Consider the following 19,995-nt stretch of genomic DNA (forward strand, 5'->3'; position numbering starts at 1 on the left):
AAAAAAATAATATAAGCTCTGGTGGACTTGGTTCTATAGTAGGTCTTAAAGGGTTAAATAAATATCGTCAAATAATCGTGATTATCATTTTTGCCATAATCGAGCAGCCCTACTCATTCCTAAACCAAAATGAAAAAACAAAAAACAAACAAAAAAACAAACAAAAAAAAAAAACAGGTCTTACATTTACAACACTTTAAGCTGAATTACTCTACAAGGACCACAACGTTTACTTAAAAACTGAAGATCAGTCTGGAAACACCTGTGGTATAAAATATCCATAGACCTCAAACTAGCACCAAATACCCGCATTGCACAACAACACAAAACAAGCGGACTTCCTTTTCTCTTAGTTCTTTGTTCACCTTTGTTAACTGCCACAGTCTAGACATTCATGCAAACGATACGCTGCTATACAATAAATCTTTTTTTCTTTCCTTGTGACTCTTGAACTCTCGAGTACTGAAGTTTCCCAGGATGATTAATCAAAGACGCTTTTTCACACCAGTTAATACTGCGCCTAGTTTACTCCAAGCTGTTCTGAACTCCTGTGCTCTTTCACCTGGCCACATAGATTTTTTCCTAAAGAAGATGGCATCCATCAGTATCAATGGATGATATCACATAATTTTAAAGTTGGATAAATGTGTGACAAAGAGCTCAAAAAGCAAAAGCATCTATAAGCTTAAATACAGACTGAATCTTTTTCCACTTGTAATATTAGTTGGAAAATAATATCACTTGTAAATTCTTTGATTATCTAATTATGTAAAAAAATTAGCTCCAAGCTTCCTGACACTGAAACAAAGACCCACGATCAACATGACATTAATGAGCATGCCCCACTACAGTTCATTTTATTAACCTTAAATGCCGTCTCTAATGATGTAAACATTTTTTAAAATGACTTCCCTAATTAGTACAAACAAACAAACAAACAACACTTGCAGTCATCGGTTTGTACAGTAAACATCACAAAGCTAAACTAAAGCAGCAAACTGCTGGCCAGCCACAAACTGCAGACTCACCTGTGAGGACGCGGTGGAGCATTTTATACATAGCAGGTATCAGTAGATCAGAAATAGAAAGGTGCAGACGAAAAAAAAAAAAAATAATAATAATAATAATAAAAGAAATTTTTTAAATTGCTCAACGGTAACAAAAAAAAATAAAAATCCACAGCAGTTTCCCACAATTAGTCTGAAGTGCTTCACTCAAAAAAAGCAACTGTAGCCTTACATCCGTTTGTGAGTCACTCAGTCTGACTTAGTTGGTTTGTTGTGGGAAGTGAGTGAGAGAAGTAATCAAAGCATTAGAAAAGTGAACAGTGCCAGTCACTTTAGTCATAAAGTGGGCAAAAAAGCTGAAGCTGCAGCACAACAGTTAGTACCTGCACCACAGAGTTTTCTGTTTAGCGCACATAAACAGAAAATGTTATGAAGAGTGGAAAGGGCTCCAATAGTGGGTGCATGTTAAAGCTGGAAAGGTACTGTTCATTTACAATCACATAAGAGGACGCCAATCGAACAGACTGTCTAACAGTAACCTCGCTGGTCCGGATTTCTTTGTAGATGAACAATAGATGAATAGATCCCTTCTAAACCCGCAGCATATGGCATGAAAATCGTGTTGAATAGAGATAGTAATACTCTTTCTTTTGCATTATCTATTAACTATTTTTATTATCTATTCTAAACAGTACAAGTTTGCTAAGCACAAGTAGAGCCCCACTTTGGTCATTTTACTCGCAGAAAGGGTTAAAGCATTTCTCAGCCTTGAGGCAAACCTAAGTCCTAACTTAAATTACCAAGTGAACTTCTTGATTAAAAACGTTTGGCAGTCTCTCAAAACAAGGCCATTTAAAACCCAGGCGCATGGACACCTTCATGCTTCACTTCACAAGAGGTGTTTAAACACCCATATGTTCATTACACACTGTTTGCTTCACATCTAAGGTGAGAAACCCGCAACTGTTAGGTGAATTACCAACGGGGTCCTCCAGACACGCTAACGTACCTGAGAAAAAAAGCTGCTCACTTTCTCTGCTTCCAGCATTGCCACTCAAACAGTTGTCATCAGAAAACACCAACTCGGATCCACTCAAATCAATCCACAAGGAAAAAACTGTTGGGTGACTCTTTTTATTGTAGCCTGACCTTGTCCAGAAAAACTGGGCCATTAGGGCTCGACTGTTAAATTGCTCGCCACTACTACTCTCGTCACTCTATTTTCTCACCTACACTATTAATTTCTTCCTGTATGTGCTCGGTTCCTTTCTCCTTCACTCCCTCCCACCCCTCAAATTCTCACTGTCTGCTGCTCAAGCCTCCCCCCCCTCAGGCGAGAATGTAGGCCATTGGTTTCTGTTTTAGCCACAGCAGCAGCTGAATACAGTACACATGTATGTATGTATGTACGTAGGTTTGTGCCTGTGTGTGTGTTGCCGCCTCACAATGACTCAGAGCGCCAGACTTCAGGGACAAACCACAGACTACACCAACAGCCCATCTGTTGCAGTTTTGCAGAAACGAAATCTCCTGCACGTCCCATTGCATAATTTGATAGATGATCTGAAACGTGCTCTGAAAAGAAGTTTATTTTATCCACAAGCTCTGTTGTGTAATAACAACAACCTGCATGGAGTATGTAAACCAAGGCTCTCATACTGCATGCTGAAACTTGACTGGAAATGTAGATCTCACACCTCAGTAAGCGATTAACGCCAACAATGCAGTACCTGAAATAAATAAACAAGAAACCTCAAGATGCGAACTGGAACTCTGCCAACAACATAATACATTTTTATCCACTGCTGCTTTCAAATGGATATGTACACATTTCTTAAGCACACAAAAGCAAGAACTGAGAAAGAACTGAAGCGCTATAATAGTTTTTTTTACTGCAACTGGCCGCAGGGAGAAGAGTTTAATGTCATGCAGTTATGTTTTGGGATGAGGGTTATTCAACATAAACTGAAGTTATAAATCTTAGGGGGGGGAAAAAAAAAAAAAGTTCTGACCCCCAAATATCCCTTTTTTCTTTTTTTTAGTTGCAGGTCATTAAAGTACACAAAGTTGTTCAGATTTGTTTTGTTTCCCTGTCAATTTTGAGCACTCATAACTTCATAATATTTACAGTTTTCAGAGATGAAAAACATTTAAGCAACCTGATCAAAGTTGTAGCCACTCCAAGTCACAATCTAAAGCTGGTTTAATGTCTGTGATGTAGAAGAACAGAAACAAGCATTAGTACCCTATAGGGGAGAGTTTTGATAATCAATTTTCAGACTAAAATCAATTTTAGCTTGAATAAAGCAATATCGATTCATTAAAATCCTGAATCGATTTTTAAATATAAATATATTTTGCCAGAAATGCCAGAATCTCGGGTTAAAGCTCAAAAAAACTATTTCAAACAACCAGTTAATCCTGATGCTTTTATTCAAGTTAGTTTGTGAATATTAAGCTGAAAGTGCTTAAGCATAGAACAATATACTGGCCACCTCCTGTGCTAGCCCTCAGCCTCCTAGTAGACACAAATACATTATCAATTTGAAAATCGTACATCACCACATTCTCGGGCTATGGGATTCACAAGAATTTCATAAAACTTGACCAATAACCTTGCAGTCAAGGTCACTGAGAGTCAAACTCACAAGAATTTTAGTAAATACACCTATGGTGTCAATTTCAAAGTCCTATGTTGCCTTGTTCTTGTGTCCATGCCGCTAACTCACTCGCCATCAGCCTTTTACGGCGGAGGAGGAAAAAGAGCACTTGTATGAAGGAGTGAATGACACCTGTAGTAAGAAAGCGCTTTGTGTGCTCAAATGGCTCAAAAGTATATTATAAGTACCAGCCCATCTTGTTGAATGAGAGCTCTCTGGAGGAAATCTAATCCCTGTAAAGAAAAAGGATGTGCTTGATTTGAAATAAACAAAAAAAGCAAGCTTTGTAGCAAAAATGAATGCAAAAGCCTGTAATGATTCAATTGCATCTGTAGTGTGCTGTTTATCGCTGAAGGCTCGCAAGCTTCCTGGTCAGTTAGGGTCTTTCTGTGTATGCGTGGGTTTCCGTGTATTCTGGCGTCCTCTCATAGTCCAAAAACATAAAAGCTGGGTTAATCTGTGACTCTAAATTGGTCGGGGATATGAAGGAGATAAAGGGTTTAAAGATACCCTGTAGTAGCAGTGACTTCCAAGTTTATCTTTTAACTGTGTGACTTAGTGCGGTGACTAAACAAGTCATCACAGAACTACACTGGCCTCCCATTCGCTACAGTGTAGTTCTGTGATGACTTGTTTAGTCACCGCACTAAGTCACACAGTAGAAAGATAAACTGGTTACAGAAAAGTAACCAGTACAATCTACAGCAAGATTTTACTGGTTACTTTTAAATTGCTCTACTTTGACCAGGAGTCTATATAAAGCTTTTGGGGTTCTGTGAAAGCACAGTCGTACTTTGATGAAATGCAAACATCCCATTCTCACAATGAAAATGCTGTCAGAAATAATTGATGTTGGCAGCTACAGTGTCAAGCTGGTTTAATATCGTGTTATTAAATTATCATGTATGTCATGGGTGTGTTGGCATTTGGTAATTAGCTCTTACCACAAAGCACAGTGGTTGATGGGAATGCCAGTACAGTTAAATTTAAAAATCCAATTCAATGATGGTGCTAGACAGAGGACGTTATTACAATGCCTCCTCAGGAACACATGAACACCTTCACTAAAATCCAGCAGCCCACTACCACCTGGGTCTGTCTTAACTGCTGCATGCACCTACAGACATTTGCTGTACTTTAAAAATACATTTTAAAATTCAGTAACTGTGTGGTTACTATGTAGAAAAACTACAATACTGAGTTTTGCTTTACTAAAAGATGTCCGAGTGCCTCATAGCAAGAAGGCCCTGGGTTTTAAACCAGCCTGAGGCCTTTCAGTTTAAGGGAGTTTGCATGTTCTCCCCTGTGACTGTGCGGGTTCTCTGAGTACTCTGGCTTCCTCCCACAGTTCAAAGACATGCATGGGGTAGGTTAGTTGGTGATTCTAAATTAGCCATTGGTGTGGTTGTCTGTCTGTGTATTAGTCCAGATTGGTGACCTGTTTACCGTGTACCCTGCCCCTTGCACCATCACAGCTGGGATCGACTCCGGCCCCAACGTGACCCTGAATCAAATCTATTACATAAATCTTACAGAAAAGGAAATGGACGGATGGAAAACATGAAATTTACTCTACTACTTAACATAGGTTCAGTAAATTAATATTTTTGTTTGTAATTAATTCTCACTTTTATTTATCAAAGTTAGGAAAGTTTTCCCAGTTCGCCCAAGTCTCTTCCTGACAGCGAGGAATACAATTTATTAACTAAACACTGGTATCAGATTGACACTCTGACAGGTACTCAAAGCCAAGGCTGAATAGGAACAGGAGTATACCTAATTAAATGTCAGTACTCTCTGTCTGATTTTGTGTTAAACACAAAGACGGACAAAGTAAAGAAGACTGAACTGAATCATCCATTAAACTACACATTATTCATCAAAGCAGCTAAATATGGTTTATGTGCAAATTTTATGGAAATGCACAAACAAGATTCAGTCAGAGACTTCTGTTCCAATCTGCAGCTTTATGACACCACTAAACACTGACTAATGTACACGCTGAGCCATAAGATCAGTGTGGCAGTCAGGTGACCCTCACTGATCTCTCTCAACAGAGACCAATCATCATCAGGCATTGTTTTCTATGTGACCCAAAGTGAAAGCACACTGTGGCATTTTCTCAGGTTGGCTGCAGGTATCCTGGGGGCTTCAAAACAAACAGCATTAATTAGAGGAAGAAAGCTGTGACAGTGGCAGGCAGGCTGCAGCACTGCTGAGTGCTAAAATGGCTGCTTGTTCTCCATACAGACGCAGAGCTGAGTGTGGAGGAGGAGGAGGGATCCCACTCCCAACAATATGCCTCAAACGTAGCTCATCCTTAGGTAGGCTTCATTGCTTGTGCCATAACGTAATAATGGAACTGAAAAACGGTATTAAATGCATATGATTATCCTCTTGTAAAATCAGCTGCTTACACATCTACAGTTTACATTAAGTCTCTCTTTCAAACGTAATTACTGAGCTTTTGGTATATCACCACACGGCAGAGATCTAATAATTGTGTTTGTCCATGTTTTATTTACTTTTCATGTATTCTTTTCAGCTGAGTTCCAGTTCGCTTCTTTGGATGAGTTTTCTACTCTCAGTGCATGTGAAGAGCAGAGCGATATGACCAAAAATATTTATCACAATATAACTTTATTAGTGCAAAAAACCCCAAAAAAAACCCCATCAATGTATTTTCACTTAAACTAGCAGCTGTTTTTTATGTGCATTAAAGTTATATACAAAATTAACAGTGCAAATGCAAACTCCTTGCTGAAGGTTTAACCAAAAGGCATTTCTAGTGGAAATTGGCCGACATATCCTCAGCATAACCATGTATGATATCCACAAAACTTAAAAAGAGGTTATACACACACAATACGGTAATGTTATGTTGAAGCACAGTACGTATCACTCCGCGAGGCTCCTGCCTACGATAGCTGTAATGCTCCCACAATCCATCAAGCGGTGCGGCTTCATAGCTTAGCAAAGTCGTACTAAAACATTTGACAGATTTTCGAGTGCCGTGTACGACATAAAATCGTTTTGAGGTCAGTAAACACAACCAGAATTCATACATAAGGCACACGGGATTATAAGGGGCACTGTCGATTTTCAGAAAAATCAAAGGATTGATTTTAAGTGTGCCGTATTTTCCAAAAAAACGGTAATAACGACAGTCCGCTAGCATGCTCTACCAGAAATAGTGCTTGTTGTGTATCTGACGGACGAAAGCCAAACCAGTTCCACACCACTGAAGTTGCAGCATTTTTACAAACCAATTCTGGTTCATCAGTTTCATTCAACAATTCGCCCTTCTCATTCTGCGTCGCCGCCATGTGCGTATGAAAACAAAGGCACTGCGCATGTGCGTTTTAGCCATATTCTATCGCCATATTTCATTTTCTTATCGTTGCCCAACATTACACCGGTATTACCGTGAACGGTATGATATGGCCCAGCCCTATGCATGTGTTTATTAGTTTCAGTTTGTTTTTAATTAACAGAATATGGAGTGTATGTGTAGACCAGATTTAAGAAGTTCAGACCAGGTAATACAATACAACTGCATGACTCACAGGCATCCCAGTATCAATAAACACATGCACTCACGAACACATAGGCAAAATACGCCCCAATGGACCATTTCAACCTGATCCCTGACACTCTGAAAGTAAAACAAAGCAACCCTCAAAAAAGTCAACAAATTGCAGTATTATGATAATAAATCTCCAGTCAAATAGCTCAAAACTGCAAAGAAACATTTTCTCTTATGAACTACCACATCTTACAGACTTCAGGGCATTTGTACTTTGTATTTTAACATCTGACCTGATGCCATGCTTTGGCATGTCACCTGGCTCAAACAGGCTCTCCTCCACACCGTTCATATTAAGTGCTTTAAAAACCCCAACATAGCTAGATTTTCCCATTTAAATGCAGCTAGCCAAACAGCCACTTACTGCTACAGAGACAGACAGAACAGTGGACAGTACATAAAACTCATTGCTGCAGTCTGGGGCGGCACAAATGCGATCCCCTTAAACTGATTTTTAATTTTAGTGTCGTTATTTTCCTCTTCAGTATCAATGCTGTCTCTAGGTAGCTATAATAAACTAATCTAAGTCTATTAGCTGCAACCAACCAAGCACATGACACATGTTCCATACTGACAGAAGGTGGCACGAAACATGTTTTTAAAACAGTTTTTAAGAGCAGAGCTCAATGGTGTAAATTAGCCTTTATATGTATAGCGTTTCATGTCCCCTATAAAGGTGTGGATGACTGGGCTGTTTATCTAATGGGCAGGAAAATCCATAGACTTCTGTTAAACAAGTAACTCTCATCGATTGCCTTTACTGTACGTTTACTGTATGACCAACTGAGCTTATATGTCACCAAAAAGAGGTTCTCTTTAAACCAGGAAAAACAGTGGTTATTATCCATATCTTTTCGCTGCCTCTAAGCTGTAAACAAAGTCTATCCATTATTTAAATATTAGTTTTGATGTTTTTTGTTTGTTTTTCTTAAATGCTGCAAAACAATAATAGTGAAATTCGCTACTTCCAGCCTCGTTTTGTTTTGACAATCTTGTTGGGCTTAATGTGCTGCCATGCTGGTGCCACACTCAGAGACCTCGAGCTGAATAACTGAGGCCTACGCTGAACTCCGTATACTTATGTGGGCTACATCTCGGTCAAATGAAGCACAGTTACAATGCTTTCACTTAGAACAAGACAAAGTCTGCAGCAGCAATACTACACGTACTACACAAACAGATTAGCAGCTATCACTGAGCACACTCAAGCAAAAACAAAGTAGTCAATTGCTCCATGCATGATAAGAAAAATCAAATGATTTTCCCCTAAAAATACCTGCAAAAGCTTACAAAGATATTATTTTAGGATTTGGAGAAAAGTAATCTGACAAATACACCTTGGTAAGCATAAGATCTCAGGCTACAAGAAAAAAAAAAACAGCTTAATTCTTAAAGCCTATGCATAATAAGCCCTTGAGTCACCGCAGCTGCTTTGCATTTTCTTGCATTTTGTGTCTGAAAACAGTCAACTGGAAAACTTTAACTTGTTAACTTGGGATCTATGGAAATATCCATTGCCTCCCCTGCATGTAAAACAGATTTACACTCAAGGAGCAAAGCCCAATTCAGCCCTCTTATCACAGACTTCTGTTTACATATCAAAGACAGAACTCTTAAGGCACAATTTAGATGACTGTTTAAACACCATTTGTCAGTTACCATTGCAATAAAAGGTCAAATTTCAAAGTATTAATAAAGCTCAAATAGAATTTATGAGCAGCCTATTGTAATCCTAATATTTAAGGTAATCAGTAAATGATCAGCAACATCAGCTTAGCCTTAAGGTTTATTCACCGTAAGAATATCCATTTGAAAATAAATAACTATCAAACAAGCTGCCTTCAGTTTTTTACTAGGGGTGTTAACAACATCCAAACAGATTAAACACGATATAAATGCAGCATCATATCACAGCTCCCCGTGTGAAACTGTGAATGCCTAGAAATGGGTGAAACTTTGGTGAAAATTGGAATAATCAGAGACAATTCTGGGAAGAAGTTTAGTGGAAATACATCACAATAATTAACTCTTTGTATTTTGATCATAATTAAATTTCAAGCAAGTGTGAAGCTGTGCCCATGAAGACAAACCTGCAGCATCCCAAGGATCAGTTTGAATTAGAGTTCAATGTACAGCTGACCCCTTGTAGAATATATCAACTTGGCAGTATTTCCCCCCATTAAGCATCATATTATGTTTGAAGCTACTTAAAATCTATATTTTTAGCTGAAATGTTTTTGCTTTGTAGTCAAGTGTATGGAAGTCAAAGACTGCCAATTCAATTTTCAAATGCGCACCTCTGCTCACAATGGTGCACATAACCCTAAATAGGGCTGCACGATTAATGGTTGGAAAATCGCGATCTCGATTCATACTTATGTGCGATCTCATTTCCAAATAACAACAATTAAAAAAAGACGACGACGATTGTACCCCATTTTGATCCGGGACGTACTCTGCATGAAAACAAGCGCTCACTCTTCCTGCTCAACAAATGATAAGGGCGGAGCCTTATACCACGTGATACAGAAGCTGTGCCGTGTGATGCTAAAATTAGCAGGGAAAAAACAACGGAGAGCACGTCAGGGATGACGAGAAAGGCTACGTTCACACTGCAGGCGAAAGCGCATCAAATCAGATTTTTTGACCCTATGCGACCCATATCCGATCATGGTGTGACAGTGTGAACGGCACAAATGCGATATTTTCAAATCCGATCTGGGTCACTTTCGTATGTGGTACTGAATCCGATACATATCCGATGTTTCAGAAAGCGACTGCTGTTTGAATGGTCATGTCGCATTAAATCCGTCTTTTAAGTCACTGACACAAGACAGACGCCAATTATCAGCACCAGAGAAGCGCCCGAGAAGACATCGCGAACGCTTCCTGGCCATCCGGTGAGACTCCTGGGAAGACAACGTTGGAGAAACGTGAACATTTTATTTGTACTGCATAACCTGCAGATTCTGACAGAAATCTGCAGCTATCCTTTGAAGCACCGCTCCTCTAAAACAGCAATAAGGATAATTATTAGGTTATTTACATTATTATGTAAATAACAAAATAACTTAAAGCAAAAATTGGGAAACATGAAGTCCGAAGTCTTTATATTAAGGGCCATCAGTCAAATATAGTTTGCTCTGGGTCTAAACAGAGCGCGTTGTGTGTGACATCTTCTTTTGCGCATGCGGGCCGCTTTGAGCGTTCACACTAGAGCGCGTTTGCTGTCGCATTTTATTTGTAGTGTGAACAAGCAGACAAAAAAATCGGATTTGATCAAAAAATCGGAATTGAGCATTAAGACCTGCAGTGTGAACGTAGCCAAAGTGACAGGAGAAAATCCGTCCCGGTCAACCACCCAAACATCAATAACGGGAACCTTATACAGCGCTTCCCTATACCCGTCGAACTCCCGCAGGCACAAAGAAATTAGAGGCTATTACTTATCATCTGACTCCCATCAACACTGTGCAAAACGAGGGATTTAGGAAAATGATCAACACCCTAGACAAACGCTACACAGTGCCGTCCCGCAACTATTTTTCTATTGTTGCACTACCTGCTCTATACACGCAGTGTCGAGCAACGGTGGAGACGGAATTTCAAGCAGTACAACATTTTGCGGCAACAACAAAATGTGAGACATTTGTTGTTTTTATGTTTATTTATTGTTTTTATGTTCAGTCTCAACTGTTACGAAGTTGATGTGCAGTTAATAAGTGCAATAAATATTTATACTGGAAAAGAGAATCGTGAGAGAATCGTGATCTCAATTCTAAGCCAAAAATTCGTGATTCTCATTTTATGCAAAATCGTGCAGCCCTAACCCTAACCCTATGCAAAATTACCATCCACTATCCCTAAGCATTTTCCAATGTTTCAAACAGCCTTATGGAGAGGACAAGCAAGAAGTGCCATTCCCATTATCATTCCAATCCCATTAATTAATAAGTACAGAAACTGGCTTCAGTTCAGCTGGAGGCACAGCAGGGATCATCTTGCAAGAAGTATAAGGAGCTAAATAGGTAAACTAATCATTTACACGTGCTTCTAGAAAAAAAACACCCCCACAGAGTACTGATAATGTGTCCAACCCAAAATAAAACAACACTTATGACCTTTGTTTTTTCCCGAAAAACACTAGAATTGATTATATGCATGATGACTGGTCAGTTAAGGATTTACGACAGGACACACTCCTTCAATGGCACCATTGTCCAAACAATAACTAAAAGCCAGAATTAGTTAAAGCCAGTTAAACTACAACAGACCATGTGTGTATAGAAAGCAGCTGGTTGAAGGGGAAATTCTCTGCTTCTCACTTCATGTCTGAAACCAAAATACTGGATGCTGTGAAGCAGCTCATGGTGTTGTGACATCCCTAGTATTTAAGGAAAGTATTTCACAAAAAATGTTTGCTTCATTAAATTTACATTTTTTGGACTACAGCTCCATAGGACCCTATTCATCCTCATGATCTCACAAGAGCTCCACATGAAACCGAACTCCAAAGAGTTTAAGTTCTCAGCCTTGTGCCACATAATATTGGGTTAAGCTGTACTCTGAAGTGGAATTATAGTGCATGTCTATTTGCATGTTGTAACAATAAGCACAGGTAAGACGCTGACTGGCGAAAAAGTTGACGGAGTTTACAATGAAGGGGAAGAACAACATCAATGATTTAAAACTACATATGAAAAGCACATCAAACAGCTGAAGAGAACAGTTTTCACTGCTAGTCTTTTGACTTAAACACTTGGTTTAACACAAAGGACCAACTACAACACAAATACATGCAAGAGTAACCTAAATTACTAGCTGTTACACACATTTTTGAAATTGCACCTGATGACACCACACAGCTATAACCGACATTATAGACACTTTGAGGTTCTGCACAAGATTCAAGGCACAAGTTACAGGTAAACAAAGGCTTCAGGCTTCAGTGCTCATTTAGTTAAACTTTTCAAGTACTGGCACATGTTTCAGGCAATCAAAATGAATGAGAAGTCGATCAAGCATAGAAATAAGCGTAACAAGCATTGAAAGTATAAATATGGGCCCATCCACAGGTTAGTGAAATCCTATGATGAATGGCATGTCGACACGTTGATATTTTGAAACCTGACATGAACAGCAAGGGGTGGATATGACTGTGATGCACTCGCCACTGAGAATACAATCCTATTTTCTGACTCTTTATTTGACTATAAAGTATAAAATTAACTTATTTTAGTCAATATGAAACAAGCAACTGAACCAAGGAAGTTTACCAGTAAAGTGCTTACTGAGGTCACAGAGCAAGGGAACTCAAGGCATTTAAACTTCTATATAAACATTAACATTTATAAGTCATTTGGAAACCAGTCACTCCCCTGTTGAAACCTTGAAACCTGACACTGGCACAAGCCAGTGTACTCCTACTGCTGGTCCCAAGGCCAGATTAATGAGGAGGAATATATCAGGAAAAGCCTCTGGTGTAAAATTATTTCTCAATTAAACACATGGACCATCAAGAATAAGATTGTCATGACGGATCGGTTGGGTCCCAGGGTTAACAACAACCACCTCCGGTGCTGTTGGCCAACGCAATGCCAGTGAAAACTGTGCTGCTGTTGGCTAAAAACAAAGGGAGAATAGAGGGGGAAGGCATGTTAGGAGGCAGCGAGAGAGAAGGAAAAGCAGGAGTGTGGAAGTAAGAGTAGGGACTGTATCAGTCACAGTCCTTACACTTAAAGGGTGAGACCTGGCTGATATGATGGATAGCAGGAATATTGTGCATGCAGTAGACCAGGTAAAACGGAAGCAAACTGTTCTACCACAGTGTAGACAGAGTTTTGGACAAGAGCAAAGAGAAGATTCATAGATGTACAGAAGGAGGACATGCAGATATATGGCATACAAGAAAAGAAGTCATCCCCTGTTGGTCATCGGAAAGAATGCAAGCTAAATAGTGAGAAAAAGTTTCCTCATATTCAATCACACAAATTTGCACATTTGCTCATGTCTGCAGCATGTATAACTTCCACATTCACCCCTGAAAACAGAGCAATAGCTGCGTTATAATTGAAAATTATTATAATTTACCTAACAGTACAGTTCACAGTACCACATTTCATTTGGCACAACTTTAAACAGACTGCTTTTCCTGACACAATCCATTTGTGTCCACAGCTGGAATTCAACCACCAACCTCTGTTTGCAAAGCAAATGTGTAAACAGAGATCAAGTATAAGGCCAAAATGATCAACTCCACCACCAACCCTCTTCCTACAGCCACTATATGTGGACTTATTCCCTCTGGAAAACGTGGATTTCGTGCTCACTAACGTGACACGAGTCCAAGGAAAGTTCACAGCCAGAAACAAAAAGTCAGTGGATTAAAGGGCTGTGACTATTTCACGACCTGCCGTGACAGGCAGACATGTTTATATTGTCTATGCTAACACGCAGCTAGCCTGGCTAAGTGCTGCTGCTATGACAATGGATACCGCCAATTGTCGGACACGCCCACCATCAAAGCCTGTAAGCCACGCTGATTTGTGAATCCGGCCTGAATGAACCATAGCGACACCTTGAGGCCGGCTCTACCATATTACATAAGACCTGCCTGATCTCGTTTCTTTGCAGGTGGCGGGGGAGTGGGGGAGTGAAGGAGGAGGAGGGGAAAAGGAGTGAAAGAAAAAGCTCCGCGGAGCCTTGCACGTTATAAATCCCGCTGAGAAGATGGTGTCTGTGAAATTTAGTAACGTTATGTGGAAAAACCAAAAATGAGTCAGGCAAGTTTGGAGGCCCTGAGCGCACCCTGCGCTGCTGCAGCCACTTGAGTCAGGGTTTGTAGGGATGACATGTCATGCATTCACGGCGATGCTTACCTGTTCAGCCGTCCGTTCAGCTTGCAAACACTGAGACCTTGCTTCACGCTGGCTGATTAATTCCCAGGCAAACAAAAGAGTCAGTTTAGACTGTGTGCAAAGCAAGCCAGTTAGCTAACTTGGCTGACCAGCTTAACTTGCAGCTTGCTGGCGACCAGGATGGTCAGATGTCTGACTTTTTTATCCACTCTCACTTTGCACAGATAAATCTGCGCTTAACTGTGGCCACCATGTTATAAACACACTCAGGTTAAGATGGGTGACCGGGGGAGTTGTATGTTAGCTGGCTCGCTATCAATTTAAGGTCAGCTTATGTTGACAAACAAGCCTGCGTGCTTAAAATCACACACACACCACTCTGAGCCAGCTAACGCCAGGTTGCTAGCACGGTTAGCTTAGCCAGCTAAGTAGCTCCGCTAAATCCAAACCTCGCTCCGAAAATCCGCTCACCTCGCGTGCGACTTGTGTCCCGTCAGCAGCAGCAAACCGTAAGTAACTCCGAGAACCACTTGCGAAAGGTTTCTGCGTTTCAATGACGGCGCACTTGCTTTTGCTAGCCCGAGTTATCGCTTTGGTCTCTGCTCTCCGCCATTTCCAATCGCTCAACACAAACAAACAGGGCTGCTCGTGCGCGCGGAGCGTCGAGGCGCGCTCACGCCGAGGGCAGCGGGCAGACGCTTCCACAGTGCTGACAGAGGGGAGACCCGACTGTTGATTACATGTGATTAATGTGTCGCATGTGTCAGGGTGAATGTGCAGACATACAGCGTGTATTTAGCCACACCGCACCGAGTGACTGGAGGAGGGTGAGCACTGATGCTTTCTGGAAACTATTAGGCCTCCTAAATCCAGATGCCGTACACGCACTGTGCAAAATCCCTGATGTGTCATATATCTCGCCGGGGCGTTTTCAAGAAAACATGGTTTGGGAAGGGCAGGTAGAAAACATTGGGTCTCCTACAGAAAGCTGCACCAAGGCGAGAGAGTTCAAGCGTCATGGAATCTGGGAGTCACAAGTGATGGAAAGCTGGAGTGTGAGATAGATCTGCAGATTGGTACCTGTCAGGATTCTCAAGCAGTCATCATGGCAAAGAGATGAGTCGGATCTGGTTCGATGGACTGACTGATGGATGTCATTGATTTTCAGGTTCATGTACAGCTCTGTGCTGTGTTTACAGAAAGTAGTACATTAAATACTTTGTACGTACACCAGTATAACTCTCCAGGTTAAGGAGGTGACCACTATGCTGCAAGCTGGGAATTTTGCCCTTCCCCTGCTCTCTCCCACCTTTCCTGATAACTCTCAAAGGTGAAAAAAAAATTGGTGAAAATGCTAAAGTTTTATCATCAAAATGTAGTTAAAGTTTAACAGTCTTTATTCAGATTCATACATGCAATTTTAGTGAATCCTATATTTTGATTTATCGGTATGTACATCACTCTAATTGTTTTGAAATTAATTATGAATTTCTTATATACCGATATACGGTTTTATTTTAATAATATAACTTCACCAATTCAGTGTATTAGTGGAGTTATACAAATAATAGGTAACTAAAGTTGGTATGTACGGTATACAGTACCAAGAACCATATCTGCATCCAAAATCGGGTGTAGTTGAAGTAGAAAGGTGTCAAATTACTTAAAATACAGGTACATTAAAACTGTACTCAACAGTTTACTCATAAAGCACCGTTTCAGCAAAAGAAAAAGTAATCTGAAGGTGTTTCATACTGTACAGAGAAAGACCCAATGAACAGACAGAGAAAGACCCAATGAACAGACAGTCCCCTCAGCAAGCATTTGGCAATGATGGGAGGAAGAAAAAAAATCTGCAAACAGATTTACTATAAAAAAATGTCTGTTTTAGAAAAGAATAAATAAATAAATTAGGCAGTTAAATTTATCATAAGAAAAAAAACTTTACAAATTGACAGTATTTTTCACACATTTACAGGAAAAAAAAACAGGCAAATGTATGAAAAAATGGCAAATTTAAGAGATATATGTAAAGGGTAAAATCAGGTCAATTTCTTAAAAAAAATTACCAAAAGAAATACTGAGATAAAAGCTGACAGTCAAAAAGAAATAAACACTATGTGACAAAAAACTCTCAAATATATAAATGAAAAGTTAGAAAACAGCATTTTAGTGAAGGAGCCATACAAAGTTAATCACTTATTTGAGCTCCACTAATCAATAACTGATCGTAAATGTTGCTGGAAAACAGCGACACGTTTTCTTTGTTATCATTGAGCTTATCAGCAAACTGCATTTCCAATCTGGACTCCACTGGTCACGTACACGTTCAGTAATATGTATGGGTCGATGCCACCCCAACCCCCCTTCAGCACTGCTTCTGTTTTTGGTTCATTTGAACCAGATGACGGAGTTGCCCAACAAGTGAAAAATCACTGTAAGCATCTGCAGAAGCAGATCTGATTTGTCATTTGGCATCTTTAACTTAATTTTATATAAATGCTGATCATTATTTTGCTTTCGTTTCCACTCGCATGAAAACACTGTCACAGAGACGTGCACGGACTTTGCTCTGTCAGAGCTCGCAGTTCATCTTCTGCTGTTTTCTGGCAAGTTTTGGAAACCACTGAGGCCAAATTTATAAATATAGCGTATATCCTCATCTCTATAAACTAACGCAGCAGCACAACACTCATCTGTTAAGTGTGCCTGTCATCCTGCCGCTCCTTTGAACTCTGGATGTTATGATAAAATTACAGTAGCGTGTTTAAGGCAGCATATTCTGGGAAATACACTGAAGTAATTACATTGTGTGTAATATGTTGATTGGTCACTCGCATACTTCAGAGTGCTTTTACTTCAGAGTTCAAGGTTATGAGTTATGAAAGCAGGCGTTTGGACACATGGAGTTCTAGACGTGGGATTTATTGTTGTTTATCTGTCTTTTATTGCCTTTTTCAAATTTAATAATGCCTGTTAAATGCCTCTTTACAGCGTGCCTGAAAGTAGTGGTGAAATCTGAAGATGAGTCACGCCTGGATTAAAACCATTTTTGTTATGCATTTACAGCCCAAGTTTATAATGTAAATGATCTACAGTTAATTTACTACTGCTGTGCTCGCAGTCGGCTCGATTCCAAGTTATTCTTCCTTTTTTTTAACGTCATGGCTGAGATCCCTGTTAGGAAAGAAAACAGGTTCCTAAAATATCCAGTGTCAAGCTTGATAGCCTCTCAGTGAAGCATAAATAAAAACAACTGACAGTGCGGCGCTAGCATGAATTATTTCTGAGTCTTTTTGGATAAAACTGCACGCAGAGAGAAAGCGTATGTTTATGAACATCACAAACATCTGAAGTTTGTGTTAACACAACAGCAAAAAGAGCAGCTGAGAGGCTCTACAGCAACTTTTGGTTTCTCTCAGACCTCTAGTTTATTGTCAGAGTGACTCAGTTAAGAGTTATTCTTCTGACCACTTCTACATGTACTTTATGAGTGAAAACGCTAAGTTTGAACTGTACATTGTGTATAGGGTCAGAGGTGGACGGTTAGCTGTAGCTATTAACTGTCCTGCAGCTGCTCAGTTTCTGCATTGCCTGTATCAGATAAAAAAAATTTTAATCACTTTTTAAAAATGGTTGAAGTTCATTTTCTAATGATGTTCTATTGATGTTATTATGGGGATGTTATTAGGTCCATCGTCTACTTCTGCAGGTTGGAAAAACAGTAAACAGACGTGGGATAAGAAACAGGAGCGTATTCAAAATGAGAAATTACTTGATGTAAATATAATTTTTTTTACATTTTAATTTCTGCAGTTTTCAGGTGAGGAGTCTACAGTGTCCAAGGCTCAAGTGTTCTTTTTCTCTTTTGTCATCCATGAGGTTTGGCTCTTATTCGTCACCAGAGATGGGCAGTAACACATAATCTGATTACTTTTTTGAAGTAATGAGTAAAGTAATTGGATTACTGTTACTTTCCTGTAAGCACGCTGTGTTACTGCGTTACTAAACCGTGATTTTATTTGCGAGAGTGTCTCAAATGATGTATGAGTGTGCGACGTCTGTGGCAGCAACAGACACCTGTGCAGATCAACGATGCATAATATGGAGTGCAGGAGAGAGTACGACCGCGCAGCATTTTAAGTGTGTACTGACATTACTTTGAGTTTGATTCGGTAAACAGTTACAAAAACATTAGCATCCACTGTACACTCTGGAAGGGAAGAAACTAAGTAATAAAGTAATTAATTACTTTTGAAAATTGACCATCCCAGCCTTGCCATAATGGTCAATTTGATTCACCTTTTATTGTTTATTTTATTTTCACTTACTGAATATGGGACAGACTTGACTGGGGGAAAGAAGGGGAGAAAGAAAGAGGGAAAGAGAAACAGCTGAGAAGAGGGACGGGGGAGAAGGGCAAAAACAAAAACCAACAGAGTGAGCAGAAAAAGAAAAGAAAAAAAATGCATATATCATCACCTGGTCACCTGCTGAGAAAGAAAAAAGAAAACAAGCAGAAGAGAACAAGAGTAATAGAATAAACAACATCACAATGATATATGGGAATATGACAGTAAATACTAAATATTAAACATTATTGTGCAGCACATAAGATCAACAGAACACAGTGTGCTTTGAGGTAGGAGCCAAAAAGGGTGTAGTTTGTGGGTGTGACACCCGTGTGTACACCTGTGAGCATGGACGCGCTTGTTTTTTAAAAGGTTCCTTCATGTAATGATCTGCTAGAGGGTGTGGGGGGGCCACAGCCCCGTCCTCCAGGGCATGAAGCAGGTATGGAGGAGATCAAAACTCCAGACATCCAGAGGCCCCCAGAACACAAGAGACCAAGGAAGACCAACAGAGGGGCAGCCGCGCCACTGTCCCAGAAAGAGCTGAGGAGAGTCCCAGATGAGGGCTCACTCAGCAGCCGCGGAGCAGAAGCCAGGGGGAGTTGCAGTGACGCGCCCGTGAGCTCCGCCGGCAGCCAGCCGTGCCTGAGTGACCGAGCCCCAGGCCGAGAGGCCGGGGGCACCCCACCTCCGAAGTGGCCCGAGCAAGCCCCAGGCTCCAGGCCCCGATAAGCGGCCGCCAAGGAGTGAGCCGGTGTGTACCTGGACGCCCATCCCCGGACACAAAGAACCACCAACGCACCGATGTCTGAGGGAGTCCGCCACTGGCAGGGGAAGTGGTGGTAGGGGGAGATAGGCCTCCAAACCTTGGAGGGCCTAAGATGTCCCCAGAGAGGTGGCGCTGAACCCAACCTGACATATAGACACAGACATACAGGCACACACAGACACAAACATCCATTCCCACCCTCATGCTCTCATATGCACTTACTCCACACTCAACCAACGTGGAGACAGACATAAAGAGACGCTGTACACACGATCACACTCCCCAAGCGTACTCTAAGCCCCGGGTCTAGGTACCCTTGCCCCTGGAGGGGGGGAACTGCACCCAGACCCAGGTGGTGTTACCCTTTTCCCTGCGGTGGGGGGAGGCAGACCGCCCCGACTCCGCAGCAGCAGGGAGGCCCCACACTCCAGACCGCAGTCGGACGGCCAACTCCTCCTCCTAGCCCCCCCGCTCCAGCAGGTCGCAGAGAATGGGGGTGAGAGAAGACTCCAAACCTCCCTCCACCCGCTCATTGTAGTGTTGATGCATGTGTGTTCTAAGGTGCATTTAAAACCCAGGAGGGCATGGAGCTACCTGCCAGAGAGCAGCAGGTAAGCGCATGGTCCCTCCTGTTGGCCCTCAATGTCTACGTGTATTTAACATTGAGAGGTGGGCAACGACGCCAGGGTGGGGTGTACACCCTGATGGTACTTTGGGTTCCGTGTATCGTGCCCACCCCCAAGATCCTATATGTATGTGTAATG

At 40.9% G+C, this 19,995-nt stretch overlaps 1 protein-coding gene across 5 annotated transcripts in view; it reads right to left on the minus strand.

The window, feature by feature from the left end:
• ncoa1 (nuclear receptor coactivator 1) overlaps window positions 1-14,770 on the minus strand; it is an 81,540-nt gene extending 66,770 nt beyond the window's left edge. For 3 of the 5 annotated variants that reach the window (XM_042222735.1, XM_042222734.1, XM_042222732.1), the window contains exon 1: window positions 14,132-14,769. The gene's annotated coding sequence lies outside the window, so the exon portion shown is untranslated. Of the gene's footprint in view, window positions 1-14,131 lie in introns of all 5 variants that reach the window. The other 2 variants (XM_042222733.1, XM_014336198.2) reach the window with 2 other exon arrangements.
• Between the last annotated feature and the right edge of the window lie 5,225 nt (window positions 14,771-19,995).

Source organism: Haplochromis burtoni, unplaced genomic scaffold, assembly GCF_018398535.1.
Source record: "Haplochromis burtoni strain Fernald_Lab_line unplaced genomic scaffold, NCSU_Asbu1 Contig_93, whole genome shotgun sequence".
In the NCBI taxonomy this organism is placed as follows: Eukaryota; Metazoa; Chordata; class Actinopteri; order Cichliformes; family Cichlidae; genus Haplochromis; species Haplochromis burtoni.